Source organism: Ambystoma mexicanum, chromosome 1q (genome assembly GCF_040938575.1).
Source record: "Ambystoma mexicanum isolate Mex_15411 chromosome 1q, UKY_AmexF1_1, whole genome shotgun sequence".
Classification (NCBI taxonomy): Eukaryota; Metazoa; Chordata; class Amphibia; order Caudata; family Ambystomatidae; genus Ambystoma; species Ambystoma mexicanum.
Window position 1 is genome coordinate 220,501,901 of NC_090922.1, and position 22,175 is coordinate 220,524,075.

Consider the following 22,175-nt stretch of genomic DNA (forward strand, 5'->3'; position numbering starts at 1 on the left):
GCCCTGAAGCACTCCCTTGTGCACCCTCTGCTCAAAAAAACTATCTGCCGACCCCTCCATTCTGGCAAACTACCACCCTATCTCTATCACTCCTTTCCTGGGCAAACTCCTAGAGAAACTGGCTTTCTCTCAGCTGTCCCTCCACACGGATTCTATTGGTTGCTTCCATGACCATCAATCTGGCTTTAGAGCATCCAGAGGGACAAACACTGCTCTCCTGAACACCCGTGAAGATCTGCTCTCAAATCTTGATAACACTAACACCCCCTCTATCCTCATTCTCCTTGACCTCTCCTCTGCCTTCGACACGGTTAACCACAACATCCTGATTGCATGTTTCCGGGGCACTCTGGGAATCACAGGTCAGGCTCTGGCATGGTTAACCTCCTTCCTCTCTGACCGCCCATCCCAGGTGGAACTCAAAGCCTTTCACTCGACTATCACTCAACCTGTGGCGTCCTCCAGGGTTCTAACCTATTCCCCGGGTTCTTCAACGTCTATATGGCTGCCTTGACACGTGTGATTACCACTTTTACCTCTAAACTCCAATGCTACACGGATGACACACAACTATCTTTCAGGCTACCCTCAGCCACCTCCTCCTCCTCACTCATATCTAACTGTCCGCTATTCAGTCATGGTGTGCTGCAAACAACCGCTGCCTCAACGCCACTAAGACTGAGATTGTTCGCATTGGGACCCCTGCTCCCGCTTTCCCACTCTCCCTCTGGCCAGACTCCCTTGGCCCTGCGGCCCACACCCACCTGCAAGGCAAGAAACCTTGGGGTCATCTTTGAATCACTCTCTCCTTCTCCTCCCACATCTCAGACATCTCTAAAAAGTCTAACTTTCAGCTACACCTCCTCAGAGGTACTCTACCTTTTCTCACTTTCCCCCAGAGGCTCACTGTCTCCAGAACCCTGGTTCTCTCCAGGCTGGATTATTGCAAAAGCCTTTTCCTCAACCTCACTTCTGCTGCCCTGCGCCCTTTGCAACTCATCCAGAACAGAACCGCAAGACTTATCCTTGGCCTCAAACCCAGGTACTGCATCTTTCCAGCGCTGAAATCCCTTCACTGGCGCCCTGTGACTGCAAGGATCAAATTCAAGACCCTTTGCATAATTCACAAGGCTTTCTGGGGCCTGGGACCTACATACCTGCAATGCTGCCTGCCTAAATACTGTCCCTCACAAGCCCTCCACTCATCTACCTCCAAACTTCTCCCAGTGAGCCGATTCTCCAAGCAGAGATTTGGAAGAAGATCCTTATCCTCAGCAGGTACCTCCCTCTGGAATAGCATCCCTGCCGCCTTCCATCTTGAGCCGGATCTCCTTAAATTCCGGAAACTCCTCAAGACCTTCCTCTTCTCCTCTTCCTTCTCTCTCCCTCTACCCTGCTAACCTAGTTCTCTGTTCTTTCCCTCTCTCCCTCCTCTTCCTTACAGCATGCTGACTGATCGCCTGGTGTACCTCAGAGTCTCACTGGTCCCCGGCACCCCTGCCAGTCCTTGCCTCAGGGCCCTACACCCCTCCACATTCAATGCACTTGAGACATTAACCCAAGACAGTGGCTCTCTCTGCACTTACCCCAGTCACAACCGACCTGGTGCACTTGATCCTCCCAGGGGTGTCATTTGGGGGTGACCAGGGGGCCACAACTGCGACCACTGAGGTCTCCCTAGCTACCCCCTGTGGTCTCCCTTGCTAACCCTAAAAAAAATAGACACTTTATTATAATTCTTTTTATTTTTTTTTATGGAAGGTCCAGGGCTGTGGCCAGCACCATGTGGCTCTTTCTTTCTGGAGTGGCTGGCTTTCTCGTTCAGGCCTCTTTAAAAAAACAGGGGGTTCCACAAGTGTGACACTTTGAGCAGTGACCCTAAATAAGAAAGACTAGGAATACCAAACAGTATTTCTGGAATTCTATACAATAATTGGTTGACTCATTAAAGGTTTGTTTTAGACAGACATCAGGGGGTAAGTCAGTGAGTTAGTCTGTTTTTAAACACCTCAAATTCACAACGCAGACACAAACTATATGTATTTTACTTTTTGCAAGTTGCAGTTATAGCGTCTTTTTCTGCCGCTGTCTCTGTTACGATCATCACAAGACATTCCATCTCAGTGTTCTCGGTCACTTGACAAAATCCTTGTGCCTAAAAGCTTGTGTACAGTGTAGAAATGTTTGACCATAGTTCATCAAGTGGCCCGTGATTTCATTTTGCCACAATTAATGCTTTGCTTTAATGTGTCTTATCTTTCCCCTCTCCCTGGCACGCTGTTCAGGATATTTGTTTGCATGTATGAGGTAACGAGTGCCCAGAGTACAGTATGCCGTGTGAGTGCGCTGCTTTCCGTGCGGTACTCTAAATTCTTTAATACACAGTTATGAACCCTCCCAATGGTATGTATTTTGTCTACCTGTGAAGCCTGAAAAGTAGATCCACGTAGGCTTGACATGTGGCTGCCTTTGCACCAAACCTGCAGATAAACTGGCCTGCCGTTAAATCTCAGTTACCAGTTTATTGGTATCCACTACAGAGTGTAATTTGTTTTCTGACTTTGAGAACATTCAGACATGTAATTGCTCATTTTACAATAACCGGTAAAATAGGGTAAGATAGCTCAGTGGGTTGAGCGCTCACTACTGCGATGTGTGTGTAATCTGCAGGTTTGAATCCCGACAAGGCCAATTCAGCCTTTCATCCTTCTGAGGTCTATAAATGATACCAACACAGGTTCAGGGTTATTTTAGGTAAATGTGTTCTATATAAAGTCCTTAAGTGTAAGTGCTATATAATAGCACATCATTATCATTTGGCCTTGGGTGTCTGCTTGTATTCACAGTCATTTCGTAATATGGGCCTATATACACTGATATTAATGATACATATGGTGATTCATTCTTTTATGAAATGTATATCACATTACAGTGATATCGTAACCATATGTATTACAGTGTGCTTAGGAACAATGCTATGTGATGCCACTTCATGTTTTGTCAAGGGGTGAAAGGTTGTGTTCCATTGCTTCCAGTGATGTCACTTCGGGGTGGGGTCAAATGACACTGTGATGTCATCAGAGGTCAAGGGTCATGGGATGTCACTTCCGCTACCCCTTACATTTTGGTGAAATGACGTCCCTGGATCCTCCCCCTCCCTCTGACCCGCTCTGCACTTTTCAATCCGTACGCACCAGGCCCGAAGAGCGTCTGTCTGTTCTCTCTTTTCTTCACCCCTTAATTGCACTGTTAAAACTGCAGAATCACTGCCAGGCCTATTTGCTGTATCCCAAACTGTTAAATGTATTTTTACGCACTTACTCTGTGTGTGCAGACTATTAACTGCTCAAAATTTCGAGGGCTCTGAGCGAGTGTTGTTTTTTCCCCTTGTTCTCACCCTCCTTGAGCACTTTGAAACACTTGCCTGTGTATAGGCGCTATATAAATAAATAATACCATGCCATTATGTCATTGGGATAGGTGCTGTGCCCTGCTGTCATTTTCATGGTCACCAGGCACTGGAAATGGAAAATGGAAAAGAGGGTGCTGATTGGGGAGTAGAAGGAAAAGACAGGGGGTGTGATTCACACACACAACATTTTCCTATGGGACTGCACCAATATAAAGCGCCTCTGTGAATCAAGCCCAGGTTGTTTTGCTTAACTGTTGTCATGTGTAGAACCAGAAGCAGTTGGCGTCTGTGCGAATGTAATTTACCTGGTGGTTTGTACTCAGGGGACGTTTTCTTTCCAAACTTTGGGAGTCTGGGAAGTCTGAGGAGAATCTAAAAGTTTTGGTCAGTGGTACGGGTTTTCAAGTTGATTTCGGAAGTGTAGAGTTTGAGACTATGTTGGTCCGGGTTGACAGTTTGTGTTATGCAGCGTCAGTTGACGAGTTGGTGAGCACATTGTAAGGGTGGATGGAGCATGAGGTCGTTCGTGGGTTAACCTCTTTGCACATGGGTTGCTGTGCTTGGGTTTCTTATTGGGCTTGGTAGTGGGGAACGATTGAGAGAGGGTTCCGGTTTGTAGGTTTCTCTTTGGGGTCATATTTGAACGAACATGGGGTTATTCGTTTTATTTTTAATTGGCTGAGAGGTTTTTGAGTCAGTGCTTGTATTTCTGTGAGTTTGTTCTTTCATGTTAGTTTGTTTCTTTTGTTCTTCCTGCTGACATTTTCTAGATGGGTGTGTGTCGGGTTTCCCCAATGGCGCTAGTGGGTTGGGTCTGTATGGCATGTTGTACCACCCTGACCCTATTTCTCGTCCCAGTTCCTTGTGCGTGGTAAGTTGCACCGCTCAGACAAGCATAAAAGGCAAGTCTTCTTTTCCTTTCCTCAGGACACTGTTCTTACTCCATATAGGTGCCTTTCTCCCGACACCATTCCTGTTGTTTCTGTCTTCCAGAGAGGTCTGGGAATGGTGCTGGACACCTTTCTCTGTTCTTACTCCAAACAAAATAGTGGTTTCCAGCAAGGAGGGTGCATTACCTAGCCAGCACCTCTTAAGGTAGACCGTCAGGCCAGAAGTCACAGGTACAAACGGAAACTTCTTTATTCTCTAAACAGCAGGTAACAGGTAAGTCAGGTCCGCTGTAAGACAAGCAAGCGAACTTCCAACGGTGCATCCTCTCCCCCGCTGGAAGACAAGCAAGGGAACTTACTTCCACCGGTGCACCCTCTCCCCCGCTGTAAGTCAAGCAAGGGAACTTCCAGTGGTGCTTCCTCTCCCCTGCTGTAAGACAAGCAAGGGAACTTCCACTGGTGCATCCTCTCCTCCACTGTAGGACAAGCAAGGGAACTTCCACTGGTGCATCCTCTCCTCCACTGTAGGAGAAGCAAGGGAACTTCCACTGGTTCATCATCTCCCCCGCTGTAAAACAAGCAAGGGAACTTCCACTGGTGCATCCTCTCCTCTACTGTAGGACAAGCAAGGGAACTTCCACTGGTGCTTCCTCTCCCCCGCTGTAAGACAAGCAAAGGAACTTCCAGTGGTGCTTCCTCTCCCCCGCTGTAAGACAAGCAAGGGAACTTCCACTGGTGCTTCCTCTCCCCACTGTAAGACAAGCAAGGGAACTTCCACTGGTGCTTCCTCTCCCCGCTGTAAGACAAGCAAGGCAACTTCCACAAGTACATCCTCTCCCCCACTGTAAGACAAGCAAGGTAACTTCCACCGGTGCACTCTCTCCCCCACTGTGAGACAAGCAAGGGAACTTCCACCGTTGCACCCTACCCCCCCACACTGTAAGACAAGCAAGGGAACCTCCAATTGTGCACCCTCCCACTCAGCCAGCCTCTCTCCAAGTGTCATACTTAGAATACTCAGTAGTTCAGCACCTACACAGCACTCTACAATCAGAACACTCATGACACCATTCCTGCAGCCAAAGAAAACAGAGAAGCTAGGAAGAACAACACAACTGCACCTTCCACAGGTGACATGGTTCATGGACTGAGCAGTTCCTGTATGTTCCTCTCCCAAGAGCTCGTATTGGGGCTGTGTCCTCCTTTCACTTTCACACTAAGTGTCAGTCCACAGGTGATGCGGAGTACTGGAGTATTTAGGAGATTGGAGTGCCATAAGTAGATAGTGCCATTACTGGCATTACTCAATTACTTTTTTTTTTTTTATAAAACCAGTGTTTTGCCAATGCAGCATGGGTAAACGGAAGGCCTAAGCCAAGCACCTTTTTTCCAGAGACGAAGGTGGGCAGTCACCCACCCCAGACTATGGATCACACGCCCGACTCAGGCGAGGGTGCCTTGCCTTAGCTTCTCTTCTAGCCTCATTACCCAGAGCTGAGTTGAGGTCTGCTGTAGAGGAAAGCCTTTACTCTCTAGACGGGAAGGTTGGGACCATGTCACATTATAAGGTCCCATTGGGCTCTCCTCCATGCCCCAGTTCTTCTTCATCCCCTTGTTCTACTCACAAAGAACACCAGGCTCCTTTGGATGGGGAATATGGAAAGCATGTCCCCAAGGAACACCTATGCATCCTTAATCTTCCACACTAGGTGATACTGTGCTTTTCCTTCTCCTAGCACTGTTGCAGTGAGTGCCCCAGACATATCTGGCAGATATGAACACCCACAGGCTACTTCACTTCCACTTCCTCCCACCATTTTGTATGATCAGGCGAGAATAGAGGGATATGGCCGTACTTCCGATCTCGAGTTTTATGGCCAAATCCAATGCCCTAGAGACTGCTCAGAGAGACTTCCGGGTCACTATTTTCCATTGACACTATGCGGTACGTCCTTTCTGGTAAACACTCAGTGGCATGAACAGAAATGACCCCTAAAGGCCAGTCAGATTGCAAAACTAGCCTGCACTCCCATGGGCTTATACCAGCTCTCCCCTGGCCACCCGAACAATGATCCAAGTGGCCTATACTGCTCACTCCCCCCGAGAGACGTGGCTGCTTCGTGGAATGTGATTCAGGCAGGGACAGATTGCTGGGAGATCCTATCAAAAACAAAACAGCCAATGGGGGTTCATTTCTGATGTTGTCTTCGATTTCATCAGAGCTACTGCTGTCGCGTCAATTGCTTCAGTAGCCTCAAGAAGACACCTGTGGTTGAGAGGCTGGTTCGCAGGTCTGGCCCAAATCCACCGTGCTAAAGATCCCTTTCTGGCACCCCTTTCTGGCCACTGATCACTCTTCTGAGCCTACCTAAAAGATATGGTCATGAGGATCTCAAGGACAGAAAACACATTCTCCCTTTCCTGGCCAGAACAAAGTCTCTTCTGTGCAGCCTCATCTGACTTTTTCTCGACTAGCTCCCTGTGGCAGACCTAGAGGACGAGGAACCTTTAACTTAACCACCTGCGCATTTAGCAATCCAGAGAATCCTCCAGTGCCACCAACTCAGCATCTGACTTTTCGTGTTCCCTCTGCATTTCGGTGGGAGTCAGAAACAGCTTCTTTTAAGATCTATAGCAGAGGTCCGTATCAGATGCATGAGCACTGGAGATTGTTTCCAAGGGGCACTCAATCAAATATGCACATTGGGTCTTTCCATCAAATGTGCACATTGGGTCTTTCCAGGTCTGTACTCAAGTGGATTAGGTCTCAGCTCTCTAATCGTTCTTCTTTGGTCCCTCTCTCTTCTTCCTGTCCAATTCTCTTCGGGGAACCCCAAGGATCGGTCCTTGGCCCAGTTCTTTTCTCTCTATACACCACGCCCCTTTCTGTGCTCATCAAATCCTTTAATCTTTCATGTCACTTTTACGCTGATGACACACATATTTTCTACTCCTTCTCTTCCTCCCTTCATGATGCTGTTTCTTCCTGCTGTCAAGGCTTGGGTGGCCTCTTGTTTCGTCCACCTCAATCCAACCAAGACCGAGATCCTCTACTTTCCTTCTACCTCCCCTTCCCTCTGGTATCTATTTCCCTCCGCACAATCTTGGGGTCATCTTTCACCCTTCGCTCTTTTTGCCTCTTCACAGCTCGGCCACTGCCCATTCAGCCCGTTATCATCTCTTTAACCTTCGATGACATCGGCCATTCCTCTCTTTTCAGGCTACAAATCTCCTGGTTTACTCTCTATGTTTTCCCCTGTCTTAACTACTGTTCTGTACTTCTTCTTGGTCGTCCCTTCTCTCATCTTGCCCACTTGTGTTCTGTTTTTAACTCTGTTATCCGGTTATTGTTTTAGCTCCCCCCCTCCTATGGCACCCCTTCTCTTATCTCGACCTCCCTTCTTTCATTTGATCTCTATCTTCTCTTCCATTTTCTCCTCTTACTCTTTAAATCTCTGCATGGTCTTGACCCCTCCCCCACATCTGTTATTTGGTCTCTTTATATGTTCATGCCCGGTCTCTCCACTCTCAGTCTCTCTTTCTTCTTTCTTCTTTCTTCTTTCTGCCCGTAAAGCACCCTATGCCTCCTGTTTGTTTGTTTGGGCATTTATAAAGCGCTATGAACCCTCAGGTTTCTGAGCACTGCTTATTTCCCATGGTGTGTGGTGCTCATTTATCGACCTCGGAAGGATGAAAGGCTGAGCTTGGCCCCGCCAGGATTCGAACCTGCGTCAGCAGGCTCTGCACGGATGTGAAAGCGAGCGCTCTACTCGCTGTGCTATCTGACCGGCTCACTTCCGTTCATTTGAGCTCCTTGCTCCCAAACATTAGAACTCCCCTCCACTCCCTATCCATTCCTGCCCCGTCTCCATGCCTTTCCCACCCAGCTCAAAACCCATCTGCTGGGTCCTTATCCCAAACTTGATTCTGTTTTCCTGTTTTTCTGACTTTATTTGCTGCTATTTGTACATTTGTTGCTTATAAAGATTGTTAAAGCGCTTTGGTGAAAGCTCTCTATAAATATAATAAAAATACAAACATTCACCCGAGCATGGAATCACTCCAAGCCACCCGGTCTTAGTGCACCAAGTGGAATTTCTGTCAACCCTCGAACTCGGGGACACACATCTGCATATCCCCGTCGCACCTCCACATCTATGTGTCCCCCCAATTAGCGGTGGGTCGCCCAATGTTCACAGTTTGGAGTTCTTCCTTTTGGACTCAGGTCAGTGGGCAGGACTTTTAGCCATGTACCCGCATCCCTGGTGTGCCTTCTACACGATTGGAGAGTGCTGGCACAACCCTACCTTGAGGATTGACTGGTGTGTTTCCCTCTTGACAAAGCATTCAGCAGCATGGCCCTTGTCTGCACCCAACACCTTGAAGGACTACGGATTCCTCACAAACCCCAAAAGTGTTACCTGGTGGAATTTGACCAGAGGCATGACCTATAATACCAATTTCCTTGTTATCATCCCTTCGAATGACAGTCACAATGGATGTAGAGCAGTCCTAGGAACGGCCCAAGTGAACGGGCGGTGGGGTGCAAAGGAGGCCCGAATATATTTGAAGCAGGTGGAGCTAACGGCAGTGTTCCAAGCACTCCATTGTTTTCTGGCTCTGGTTCAGGGCCAGGCAGTTCATGTCTGAATGAACAATCTTAGTTCCATGTACAACATAAAGAGACAGGGGAAAACCCAGTCATCAGCTGGCAGACCGTGCTCACCAGATTGGACTTTGGGTGGAGCAACACCACCTCTCCCTGTCTGCCTCACATCTCCTTGGTCTGAAGAATATTCAGGTGCATCTCCTCAACTGGGGGTCCCTGTTCCCAACTGGCCTGGCCCTTCTGAACGCTACCTTTCAGGAAATCTGTCTTCACTTTGGCACCCTGTGTATAGACCTTTTCGCCTCTCATAGGAACACTCTTCTCCCGGTGTATTTAACCCACTCCAGGGAACCGCTGGCCTAGAGAATCGATGCACTGTCCTTCAGCCTCTAGGTCTACTCTTTCTACATGTAGAAGGGCAGTTTCCCTTTTCAGAAAACTAAAGTGTGGCTATGTGGGCAACCCCCTCGACACTTATCACCTATTACTGCCTTCATGTTGAGGATGCTCCAGAAACTGCTTTTGATATTTGGGTCGAGAGTACTAAGGTCCTGTAGGACTTCTGCAATAAATGACTTGCGTGTTGCATGGGTAACCAATAGACTTCTGTTCTCATTTAGTAGTTCAGATAGTTGACCGTGCTAGGCCCAGCTTCTTGTTGCATGTTAAAGCCTCACACATTAGTATCAGGACGAGAAAGAGGAGCGGGTGGTTATGCATGGATTACTTACCAGAAATCTTCCTTACAGGTAGTCCTAAAATGCCTCGTACCAGTCCTAACCTGTCAATCATCCCTCCTAACTGCTTGCCAGGCAGACAAGAATGGTGCTGGCAGTGAGGGCCCCTCTATGGTGTAAGGATAGGGTCCTAAAATAATGGGAAAAAAGAATTTGCCTTTCTTATGCATTTCGGAGAGGTGCAGCGTACTTGTGATAAGGAAGAGTAGGAATAGCATAAGGAAGATTACCGGTAAGTGCTCTGTTCGTTGACAGCTGAGAGCAAGACGAAAGTACTTTATTACAATGCACCTGGGTGTGCGGTTTGGTTTGGCCTTCTAGTTCATGCACCCATGTGAAGCCACTATGGTGCCATGCTAGTGCCCTATGAACTTTCTTAACTAAAGACAAAATGACTGTACACGTTTTAAGGAAGGCATGGTATCAAAAGTACGTCAGACACAATAAAGCCTAGTTCAAGGGTGTTCATTGAACTTAGCAAGGGTTGGAAAAACGCCTATCTAATTCTACCGATGGGAGCAAGCTACGACCGACCATCAAATAAAAGATAACGCTGTCCTAGTCAAGTCAAATCAAAAATGGCCTATACTAAGAAACCTATTGCCAAACCCTACTCTAAAGAACAAAAAGGGGTGTGGGATGTTGCAATGTGTAAAAATAGTGAGTAATAAACAAAAAGGTCCAGGTACCGTGGTAGTACAGGACTGCTGAACTGTAGCTTCCCCTTCCACGCGTTTCAGCACAGGACAAGGCGGAACAATATAGCACCTGGACCACACTCTGACTTCCTTGGCACGAGGAGGCAGTCTCTAAGGCACACCAGGACCTTTCAGCATAGCGTACTTTTTGTATCATATTAAATCTCTCTGTGTCGAAATGCCTTAGTCCATATATATTACAATTTAAACCATTTTACGTTCTCTTCTCTTGGTCTCCCTCAACTGGGCTCAGACCTCTTTCTCTTTCTTCTTCTCAATGGAATCTCCCTCAATTGGGCTTGGATTCCCCTTTTCTCAGAATACACAAAAGACCCTCCTCTGCCGGGCTCAGACCCTGTCTTTCAAAGAATGCTACACACATTTTCTCTTATCAGGACAGACTCCCCTCAATGGGTGCAAGCCTGCGTTACTTTTAGCCAAGTTTATAAGTTCAAAGACTTTTGATTGTGCATGGTTTTCCAGCTAACCGGTTGTATTGCTCTCCTCTGAAAAGTGCACGGAACTACCATAAATCACCAATCCAATTATAGAGCAAATACTTCAACCCAAAAACAGACACAATAATTCACAGCCACGCACACTTTAGAAGATAATCAGCTCTTTACGGCTATTTATTCAAAGCTTACAGGTACATAGAAATAACTCATACAACTCACATGGACATAGATCACAGAAAACATAAAGAAGTCAAAGAAAGAATACATCACCGTGGGCGTAACTTAATGAAACTTCATCTCGCCAGAAGTGGCTGAAAGACCCCGATAACAGCCAGGCCGAGAGCACAACAGCCCACAGGAGTGTCGGACCGAAGCGTCCCCACTCCGACTGAGGTCTTTGTGCTTATCCCGTCTGACCGTTGAGGGGTTCCGCATATATGCCCTCCTCAACAAGGGGTGGCAACTTCTCGAACCTTCTGGCAATGCGCTTGCGCATTGATGGGTGACCGTTGGTTGCCAGCTGGGTCAACTGACAGTAACCTCAAGGAGCAAAGCGCTTCCCTCTCCTAAACGCCCCGGAAAACAATTCCATAACTCATCTCAAAACCTTGGCGCAGGCATAGCAAACCAAAACAAACTTCGCTATCAGGTAGGTACCAGCCGGCACCTGCGGATCTTAGCTTTCCCAGCGCCGTGTCCTTGGCTGAGAAGGCCTGCATTCCAAGCCCATCAGCGAATAACGTTGAAAACATGTTGTTTCGCAAAGCAAGTGTAGCTTTCCACTGAGGCATGGATAAATATCCATTATGGCTCTGAGTTCCCCCAGAATGCACTGCACACCAGCGCCATGTTTTAGCTCAACCATCACACCGGTGCAGAACCACTTCGACACTTTCACTTCCACAGCCTTAACATCTTTCCGAGATACTCCTTCCATAGACCTTCGAATGAGCACCCACGGATGACGGACCACTCTGTCACAATGTATATCTTCTATTTTAGTTTCAAAGGATCATTTCCTTTCGCCTAAGGCTTTCATCTGCATTCTCTATTCATCCACTTCATAGCACAGTTCAATTTATCATGTTATCGCCGCTCACAGCCTTTGTTTCACTGCCATCCGGTATCGTAATGTTGCCTCCAACTCACCAGCTAATCTGAGCTGCTTGGTCGGCGTCTGTTTCTGTCGAGCCATGGACGATACTTCGGCAGCCGCAGCTCCTCCCCGCTTCACCTCACCATGCAGGAGGGCCTTGGCCAGTCTGCACTTGTAGGACGCCAATTCTTTGTTGCTCCAGCTGTTATCCGACTGTTCAGTTTCGACCAATCACAGGGGGACAGGGTCAAGGGCTTCTCCCTGCTTGTAGCCCCGTCTTGACTTGTTTGTCTTACCTTCGTTCGTCGCCAGCGTGACAATCCTGCTCCGTTATGCTTTTTGTCTCTCTCTCCTCGTCTTGCTCTTGGTGTGATATCATGCTCTGCCTGTTATGCGTGTGGGGAAAGGTAACAGGACTCAGGTGCGAGTCGTTAGGGGTAATTGCCTGACTCTGCCTGACTCTGAGATTGGGATATGTTGCATGGAATGGTTGGGTGTGAGTCTGTCTTCCCCCAGAGTGTTCAGCCCGTGTAGCAGTGTTTGTGTAGAAAGGGGCTGGGGTAAGGTTCCCAGATAGCATTTGAGATGGCAAGGGGTAATATGAAAATAGGGAAGGAGATACTGCGTCTCTCCATTGAGTGCCCTACTCCCAGTTCCCTGGGTTACCCGCATCCAGGTGATCCACCCGCACTGGTCCACCCCAGGGGTCTGGATCCAATAGCGAAGGCTGTGCACCGGCCACCTGGACGACAGGCACCAGTCTGTGAGACACCCTCTGGTATCCCACAATGCACAGTCCATTACAGTGATTATCACACCTAATTTTGGTGAATGTTCTGATTTAATTAAATATGGACTGACCTGCGCACTCACATACTTTTTTAAACATTACCACACAGAAAGTGATGGCAGATTAGAACCACAGGGAAGATCTATGCAGCATTTTTCCCTGGCCCTTGTAATACCTTAAGCACTGTAGTTTCCCGGTCTGTTTTTTCTCATATGTTTACTTCACTGAATCTTTCTAATATGCAAGCCATCTACCGCCAAGGCTGTCAAAGTGACTATTCTACGCTGCTGGGATACCTCACACTGTAAGAATTTATTTTTGTTTTTATATTTCTAATTTCTATAAATTCAAATGCAGCCCCTCATTCAAAGCCCAGCCCAAGGAGAGGGAGTACTGCCTTGCAGGAACTCAGGAAACTAGTTAGTTGTGTGTGAGCTCGTAGAAGGTGGTTGGAGTGGTTGGTTGGATAGACCTGGAGGAGGGTGCGAGACCAAATGCAGAGGAGAGGAGCGGTCAGAGAGCTGAGTAAGGGAAGGAGCTGGAGGGAGACTGTGAAGGAGGTTGGTGTCCTGAAAGGGAGAATATGTATTTATTCGAAAAACAGGGGTGTACATTTCAGTCAGAACTAACTTATAATGACACATTTATACATGTCGTAGATATACCCGGGAGGGAGCTTTACAATAGGACAAAGATGAGAACAAGCAGTGAGCAAATATATGAGGGTGTGAACAAAGTGGGATGCAGACCAAGGACAAAACAAACCAAACCGAACCCCAAAAAAACTATAAGAAACAGGTGATTTACAAAGGTAGTATAACTTAGCGGGGGACAAGTGCTTTAAAGTAAAGAGGAAAGCTGTACAAATATACAAACTTATATCATTAGCTGGCACTGGAGGGAGTGATGTGGTCAAGTAGTGAGAATGGGGGTGGGGGTAAGTGGAGCTGCCTCTCTGGCAAGTAAATTAAGTTTATGCTGAGCTTTGAAGCAATCCACCGTCGAGCCGGCTTTGATGGACAATGGGTTCCTGTGCAGCGGGCAAGTAAGAAAAAGGAGCGGACATTAGAGGAGGCACGGTGGCATGTGGAATGAAGTTGCAAGGAGGAGCAGAGGGAACGAAATGGTGAGTTGAGAAATATACATTCAGCTAGGTACTGAGGAGTAAGACCATTGATGGCTTTGTAGATTTGGAGAAGTAACATTAAAACGGAGCAGTTGTAAATGGAGGTAGGTAGAAGTGGGGGAGAATCTGTGAACCTTGTTGATAGTGTGGGTAGCGAAGTGGAGGGCTTTTCTTAGAGGGAACAAGGTGAAGAGAGAAAGGCAAAGGAGTAGGTACTCGCAATAGTCAAGTTTGATGAGCAAAAGGGGGTAGATTTGAGTGATAAGTAAGAAATTGATTATTTTTTCGAATGTTGAGAAGGTTAATACGAGCAGCAAGGGTGATGGTAAATGTCATTGCTTATTTATAACGTGCTTAATACCCAGAGGTTTCTATGCACAGGACTGGGGATCGAACCTGTGTTGCTCCGCGTCACCTTGCTTCCAAGGCGAGTGCGTTGCCCCTGAGCTATCCTCCTGGCCCTATGGTAAGGATGCACCTTTGCAGTCAGAGGTTCATGATCAACGAGAACTCCATGAATGCGTGCCTGGGTAAAGGAGCAAGAAGTTCAGACGGGAAGGTGAAAGAAGAGTGTAGGCTAGGGAAGGGATGGTGTTGGAATCCGGGAGAAAGATTACTACAATTTCTGAACAGTTTAGCATGAGACAGTAGGGAGTCATTTAGTGACTGATTGCAGCAAGATAGTTGGTAATCCATTTCAAGATGGCTGAGGTGAAGGCAGGAAAGGAGAAACATATTGAGTTTCATCAGCAAAGAGGAGGTAATGGAAGCCAAAGGACGATATAAGTCTACCTAGGGATGAGGTATAGTGGTTCAAGAGCAGAGGTTCAAGAATTGATCTTTGTGGTAGTTTGGCAGAGAAAAGGGAGGGGTCAGAGGTTTGTGAGTTCCAGGAGTGTAGTGTACAAAAACTGTTAGTTACAACCTTAGAGGTGACAGATAATTAGAAACATGTGTGCATTTGTGGTAAGGGTTAGAGGTAGTGATTTAGTCTCTCCGCTTGTGTCGATTTATTCCATCACATAAACTATAGTATCTGATGCTGTCACCCGTGTGTTTCGTCGCAGCCCGCTGGTCACTCTGGCACCGCTGGTGGAAGAAGGGATGGTGCGTGTGTCCATCATGCCAGACGTAAAATGCCAGTTGGCGGTTTAGTCTTGTCCAAGATGGCGGATGCCGCTCCACATCGAATCAACATAATGCCAGCTACACAGCTCCACTCTGTGCAACAATCCTCAGATTCTCCCTTTTGTCTGTGGGTAAGACGCTCGTTTGTTCATACTTTTCCTTTTGAATCTATTCTAGTTCAGCCCCTCCCGTATCTGTTTCCCTCCTTCTCGTGTTCCTGGTCTCCAGTCTACAACTGCTTCCTTGCAGGGATGTCATTTGGGGGTCACCAGGGGTCGCTGCTGCGAACCCCGAAGTCTCCCTTGCTACCCCACTGTTCTCCCTTTCTACCCCTAAAAAAAGAAATACGTGTTTTTAATGTAAGCTCCTGGGCTGTGTCCAGCTCCATGGGGCGCTTTATTTTTGGAGTGGCTGACTTTCTTGTTCAGGCCTCTTAAAAAAAACAGGGGGTTCCACAGGTGTAACACATTGAACAGTGACCCTAAATAAGTAAGAATAGGAATAACAAATAATTTGCCGTTCTGAAATCCTATCCAATAATTGCTAGACTCATTAAAGGTTTATTTCAGGCACACTTCAGGAGGTGAGTCGCTGATTTAGTCTGTACTTGAACACCTCAACTCAGCCTTTCATGCTTCTGAGGTCGATAAATGAGTACCAACACAGATTGGGTGATATTGTATGTATATTTGTTCCATATAAAGCACTTAAGCGTAAGTGCTATATAATATATCATTATCATTTGGACTTAGACGTCTGCTTGCATTTACAGTAATTTGGTAATATGGACCTATACACACTGATATTAACGATACATATAGTGATCCATTCTTGTATGAAATGTAAATAACATTATAGTGATATTGCAACCATATTTTGTGTAGTGTACTTCGGGACAATATTTAATGCCACTTCCTGCTTTTCCTGTTTTGTCAAGGGGTGAAAGGTCATGTTCAATCGCATCCTGTGATGTCACTTCGGAGTGGAGGGTCAAATGACATCACTTCCTGTGATGTCATCGGAGGTCAAAGGTTGTGTGATGTCATTTCCGCTACCCCTGGCATTTTGGTGAAATGACATCCCGGCTTTCTTGCCCTTACTGGTTCCTCCTCTGATGCTGCCCCTCACTGCTACCATTGCTTTGTCACCTGATTCAACCAAGGAGTTTTTTCTGTATGAAGGATTATTCTACTTATTCGTAGCCCAACCCTATGGTTTCCTCTTTTTCTTTCCTGTTCACAGCAGGCACAGTGGGACGAGCGGTAGAGATTGCCCCTACCTCTACATGCTCCGGTCTAGTTCACTTTTGATGATTTTGTAACCACAAACAGGTGTATGATAAGTTGGAGTGAGGCATACACCTGCTGTTTGTGGTAAAGAAAAATCAGCAAAATCAGCAAAAAGAAATTCGGTGAATTTGCCATTCAGTAAAATAAATGCAGCAAAGGTTCATAGAACCACATGCACCAGCTACATTACAGATGCCCTTTCATCAGAGGGTCGATCACGCAAAGAGTCATCACAGACTCAAGATGAGAATATGTCGCATAAATGCATCATTACGGTAAGCAAATGTATATAAAAGTTGGAGTCTATGTAAGGCTTCCGGTTTTATGGTATTTATTTTTCTGCCATTTCCATCTGTATTTCTGTGTTCATCCATATTTATTTTTTTGCATTTTATTCTGTATTTATCCACATTTATTTTTTGTCATTGAAAAGGATAATGTGCAACCAGTATTTTTCTGCATTCATTCTAATTTAAAAAATGCACTTTTTAAAAAACACATGCAGCCATATAGGAAAGAAATGCTAGCTAATTGTTTTTCTCCAAAACAATGAACGGTTGCGCCTGTGACTGCTGCTGCCTTAAGATATATGCTGTCAGCAATTTGAAGAACTTCAATGCTATTTTTACACAACTTTTACATTCTCCATACTGCCAATATGCAATGCTATTGGCCTGTGATGTATGAGTGGCATCATAGAGAACCAGACAGAAAGACGTGTTTTTCCGTTTTTTTCCCCATTTTTAAACATAAATACAGACAGAAAGTAAATTGATTTCCCTTTGTATTTATGAGTAAAATTCAGTAAAAACGAAAAACTGGAAGCCTTCAGTCTAAGACATGTACTTCAAGCTATGGGGCAGGTAGTGAAAGGGGAGCTCTAAATAAATTATTTTGTTTATGTTGTTGTGGGTTTGCATTTGAGATTGGACATTACACAGCCACGTTAGTTATAGGGGGGGGTCCCAAAATGTCTTTTTTTCCCATAGACTGAATGGGGAAAAAACTTTGCTCCCGCCTACAGCCCAAACCGCTGGATGGATTTTCACCAAATTTGCGGCAGGGGCAGCGGCTTGGTCCCAAAAATGTGCTTTTGTAAATTTGGTGAAAATCCGTCCAGTAGTTTTTTTAAAATGACCAAAAGTAGGTCACAAAAAATTAGTGATATCTATGTCCGCTCCACGGACACACTTCCCTGTTCGCTCCGCGGACAGTGTCCTGATTGGCTAATCGGCTTGCGTCATGTCCGGGGACATGCAACGTGTTCGCTGATTGGATGGTGAAGAGCATGAAGTGCGTCAGATTTTTGGAAACGCCCGCCATCTTGGATTCGCAGACATCTGCCGGTGTCCACGAACATCGCGGTAAAAACATGATAAAAAACACAACATTGCACTTGTCAAACTTATCAAATAGATGAGGGGTGATGAGGATGGGATGGGATATGGCTGCAAGAAGCAAAAAACAGGTGTTTTTTGCCACGAAAGTTTGCGAACAGTTTGGATGTTCACGAACAGTCCTGAGAAGTTCGCAAACACCTCAGCATTACAGGGTTGGTGAAAAGAAGTTCTTGGATGGCTTATAACTTTGGCGCCACTTAATAGAACTGCATGAAAGTTTGCATGTATATTTCTGAGCTGATACTGAGTGAGTATGCAATGTTTGGTGGGATTCTGTTATGAGGGAGCAAAATTAGAGGGGGCGGGTCCCAAAATATTGTAAAGGCTTATAAATGAAGTGCCATTTGATTAATCTTTACTTAATTTGGGAAACTGATAATACATTTAGATATTAATGTTTTTCCGAAGTTTGATGGGATTTTGTGAAGAGGGGGCAAAATTAGAGGGAGGGTCCCAGAATAATGTAAAGGCTTATCAATGAGGTGCCATTTGACGAATCTACACTTCGTTTGGCAAACTGATAATAGATCAAAATATACATGTTTTTGCGACGTTTGGTGGGATTCTGTGAAGAGGGAGCAAAATTAGAAGGGGGGTCCCAAAATATTGTAAAGGCTTATAAATGTGGTACCATTTGACAAATCTACAGAAAGGTTTGCAAAAAGATTATAGATCTAGATTTAGATGTTTTCGTAAAGTCTGAATGGATTTTGTCAAGTGGGGGCTAGGTTATATGACGATTGTATGTGCATACATTTGACACTTGTGAAAAAATAAAACATGGGTGGATTTCCAGCAAACCTACGTAAGGAGCATTGGCAAGGACCTACAAGCATGGTTTTGCAAATGTGCCATTGTTTTATTATTTGACAAGTGTCATAATGTAGCTACAAAAAAATAGCGGTATACCTTTAGTGACTGAGCGGTGGCCTGTGGCCATGGGCAGTGGCCAGATTGTCCGGGTCATGAAATAAGGTCATGATCCAGACAATCTAGCTACTGGCCATGACCACAAGGGACAAAACATAGGATTAAAGTGCCCATGTCCACCTGGGACTGGCTTTGTGGTAAAGTTATTAGAAATTAGGATAGATCTGAAAGGGAAGAAAAATGTGCTCGTGATAATATGGTCATAGGGTTCTCTTTTTCGCGAAGAGGGGCCCTGTATGGAACCCTCGCCTTCCCTTTCCATGGTGGCCATCTTCGTAAAGGAGTATCCTTCCTGCACCAGGACGCCGTAGGCCGTAGGCGTCCCAGTGTAGGAAGAAAAATCCTCTTTTTTAGCACCTCGGGTTCCCGCTTTGGGAACCTAGGGTGCTAATGGCCTTCATCCCCCATTTCAGGGGCTGCAATGGGGGGGGATAATGGTCCAGAGACCTCGTTATCCACCCTCGCTTCGCTCCGGCTGATAACTTGGGCTGCCAGGCTGGTATCCACTGTTCCAGTCCCTGGAACGGAGGAAGAATGCCACAATATTTCCATTAGCATAACACAAAATGCAAATGGAAATGTTGGAAAATCTTATTGAGTCTATGTACTTTACTGAGAAATATAAAGTAGATGGAGTCTATACATGTTTTTTCAGTTCTATTTTTTAACTGTGAAAGGTGGTTCCTAAAGGAATACGTCTTTTGTTGTTTTTGGATGTATTTTTTTTTGGCAGGAGATCTGAGAACGAAAGGTGGGGAGAGAAATGAGGGAAGAGGAACCAAACACTAATATGGAGGGGTAGGTGGACAAGGGAAAATATTGCGCATGTGTTATTTCTAAGGTAAGGGGCAGTGTTTCTCATGCTCCTTGATTACAGCAGTGGTGGTGGCTCTTGGGGAAGAAGAATGGCATTAGGTGATGCCATTTTAAGATAAATAGCAGTTTTGCTAAAAGTATGTACTGTGTACTAGATTGTTAATGGATAATGAGTAGGAATAGGTGTTGGAGCTGTGCAAGGGAAATTTTGAAGTTGAAAGTTCCTAGATCAGTAGGAAAGGCAGTTCTGAACTATCTGCGAAACAGAGATCTTATCGTGAAGTGCGGACGGGTTCTCGGACACGTCATCATGCCGTGCGCCTGGTATGGTCATGTGGCACTGTCTGGAAGGTCTGCTATGAAGTCACATGTTTGTAGACATCCATGGATGCAAAAATAGCTTAAATAGTTGCAAAAAGTGTATATAAGTGTTAAAAATGATTCTAGAAGGTGCGAAATGGCAGAGTTTTAAGGTGACACTTTGTAAATTGGACACAAATATTGCTATATTGGGTAAGTATGATATTAGTAAGTTGTAGGAAAATAGCATGCACTGGTAAAAACACATGAAATTCAATGAAAAAACTTTGTTAAAGGGACGTTATGGTTGTTGCACTCATAAAAACCTATGAAATTCAATGATAAAACTTTGTTAAGGGGACGTTATGGTTAAGTTGCACTAATAAAAACCTTTGAAATTCACTGAAAAACTTTGTTAAAGGGACGTTATGGTTCCAAGTAAAACCAAAAAGCCCCTGATATTCACCAGTTATGGTAAGCTAAGCAACCACAACTCGCGCCACCACCATGCAAATCTAAGACCAACACCCAGGACATCAAAGATGACATCACAAATATCATTGATGACATCACTGATGACATCACATGTGCATTTACTTTTCATACAAGGATTTGTGAATGTAATGTTGGCAAAAATGTATCAGGTATTATCGGGAGATGTGTAATAAACTACATACTTCATTACGCAATGTAGTGTTCGAAAGAACATCCCATTGCAGTGTTCTTTCTAGTACAGGAACCTACTTATACAGAAATGTAGGTATTGGCTGCAGCATACACCATAGAGGTGCAATAGTTGTAATTTTCCAAAGCTATATAATAAAACAGTGAATGTTTCTGTATCAGACTTTTCCGTACTGTGAAACATGTACTAAGTAGCTAATGATGCGTCACTTACTACATATTTCTACTAATACACACAAAACATAAATAGACTACAATGCATACAAATATGGGGCTTACATATGGAGAGTAAAGTAAGCAAACAAGAGGCAGTACCATTAGCAACTGTGTATATTCTACATGATTGTATTCACGCACAAAAATGATTGCTGTGTTTCAGGCCTGCTTCTTCCTGTATATATGTACATCATAAGATGCAATTAAATTCTAAGGAAAGTAGTGTATGGTTCCAAGTAAAACCGAAAAACCCCTGAAATTCGCCAGTTATGGTAAGCTATGCAACCATAACTCGTGCCACCTACGTGCACTGCTAAGAGTAACACCCAGGACATCAAAGATGACATCACAAATGTCATTGATGACATCACTGATGATATCACATGTGCATTTACTTTTCATGAAAAGATTGTACAAGGGATTCTTATTATAATGTTGACAAAAAAATGTGTCAAGGATCATTGGAATAGATATCATGAGCTATGTAGTGCATTAAGCAATGCATTTATATAAATAGTATTCTATTATGAAGTTCTTTCCAGTATACTAAGCTATTCATGTATAAACATAAGCATTGTGTGCAGCATACATGATGAAGGTGCAATGTTCATAATCTTCCCATGTTGAATGGTGAAATGATAAATGCTTTCTTATTAGAGTTTTGTGTACTGTGCAACATGTAATAAGTAGCTAATAAAACCCACTTACTACATAATTTCATTATTACCTACAAAACACAAAGACACAACACATACAAATATGAGTATATAAAGGGAAAGTGAAGTACGCAAAAAAAGCAGCAGTAGAACCAGAAAGTGTTCATAACCTGATTATCTTTATGCACAGAAATGATTACTCTGCTTCAAACCTACTACTTCCCTATGTTACATGACGTGACTGCACCCTAAAGAAAGTAATGCAAATACAAATATGAGCATATCCAGAGAAAGTACAGTAATAAAAAAACAGCAGAACAATAAGAAAGTGTTGATAACCTGACTGATTAAAAATGTCGAATTTTTTTCGATTTTTTTTCGAATTAATGTTTAAATAAATAATTAATTAATTATAGTTTATAAAACATAATTTTTTTAAATGGTTAAAGGTATATCCATGGTGGGTGGGGGGGATGGGGAGGAGGGGGGGGGTTGGGGTAGGGGTTTGGGATGGGTTTTTTTAATAATTAATTATTTAATTAATGTTTTATTAAATACTTTTTTTGAAAAATTAAAGGTATATCCATGGGGGGTGTTGGGGGGGATGGGGAGGAGTGGAGGGTTGGGGTAGGGGTTTGGGATGGGGGGTTTGGGGGGGACCCCCCTAATAAAAAACATTAGTATGTGTGACATTTTACATAGTTATTTTAACATTGGTTTTTCGATTTTTTTTCGACATTTTTTTTTCGAATTAATGACTTTTCTATTATATGTATGTGTTTTCGACATTTTTGCATTCGACATTTTTGCATTCGACATTTTTGTAATTCGACATTATTTTTTCGATATTATGACTATAAACCATATATGTTTCATATGCTTTGAGTGGACCCTGAGTGAATTATTATAAGAACATATTTGAAGTATAAGTCTACAAATA

At 44.6% G+C, this 22,175-nt stretch overlaps 1 protein-coding gene across 1 annotated transcript in view; it reads right to left on the bottom strand.

Annotated features, from left to right (window-relative positions):
- The window catches only part of LOC138526811 (sulfotransferase 2B1-like), a 387,634-nt gene that overhangs the window by 283,653 nt on the left and 81,806 nt on the right, over positions 1-22,175 (bottom strand). The gene's annotated exons all lie outside the window — the stretch shown is intronic.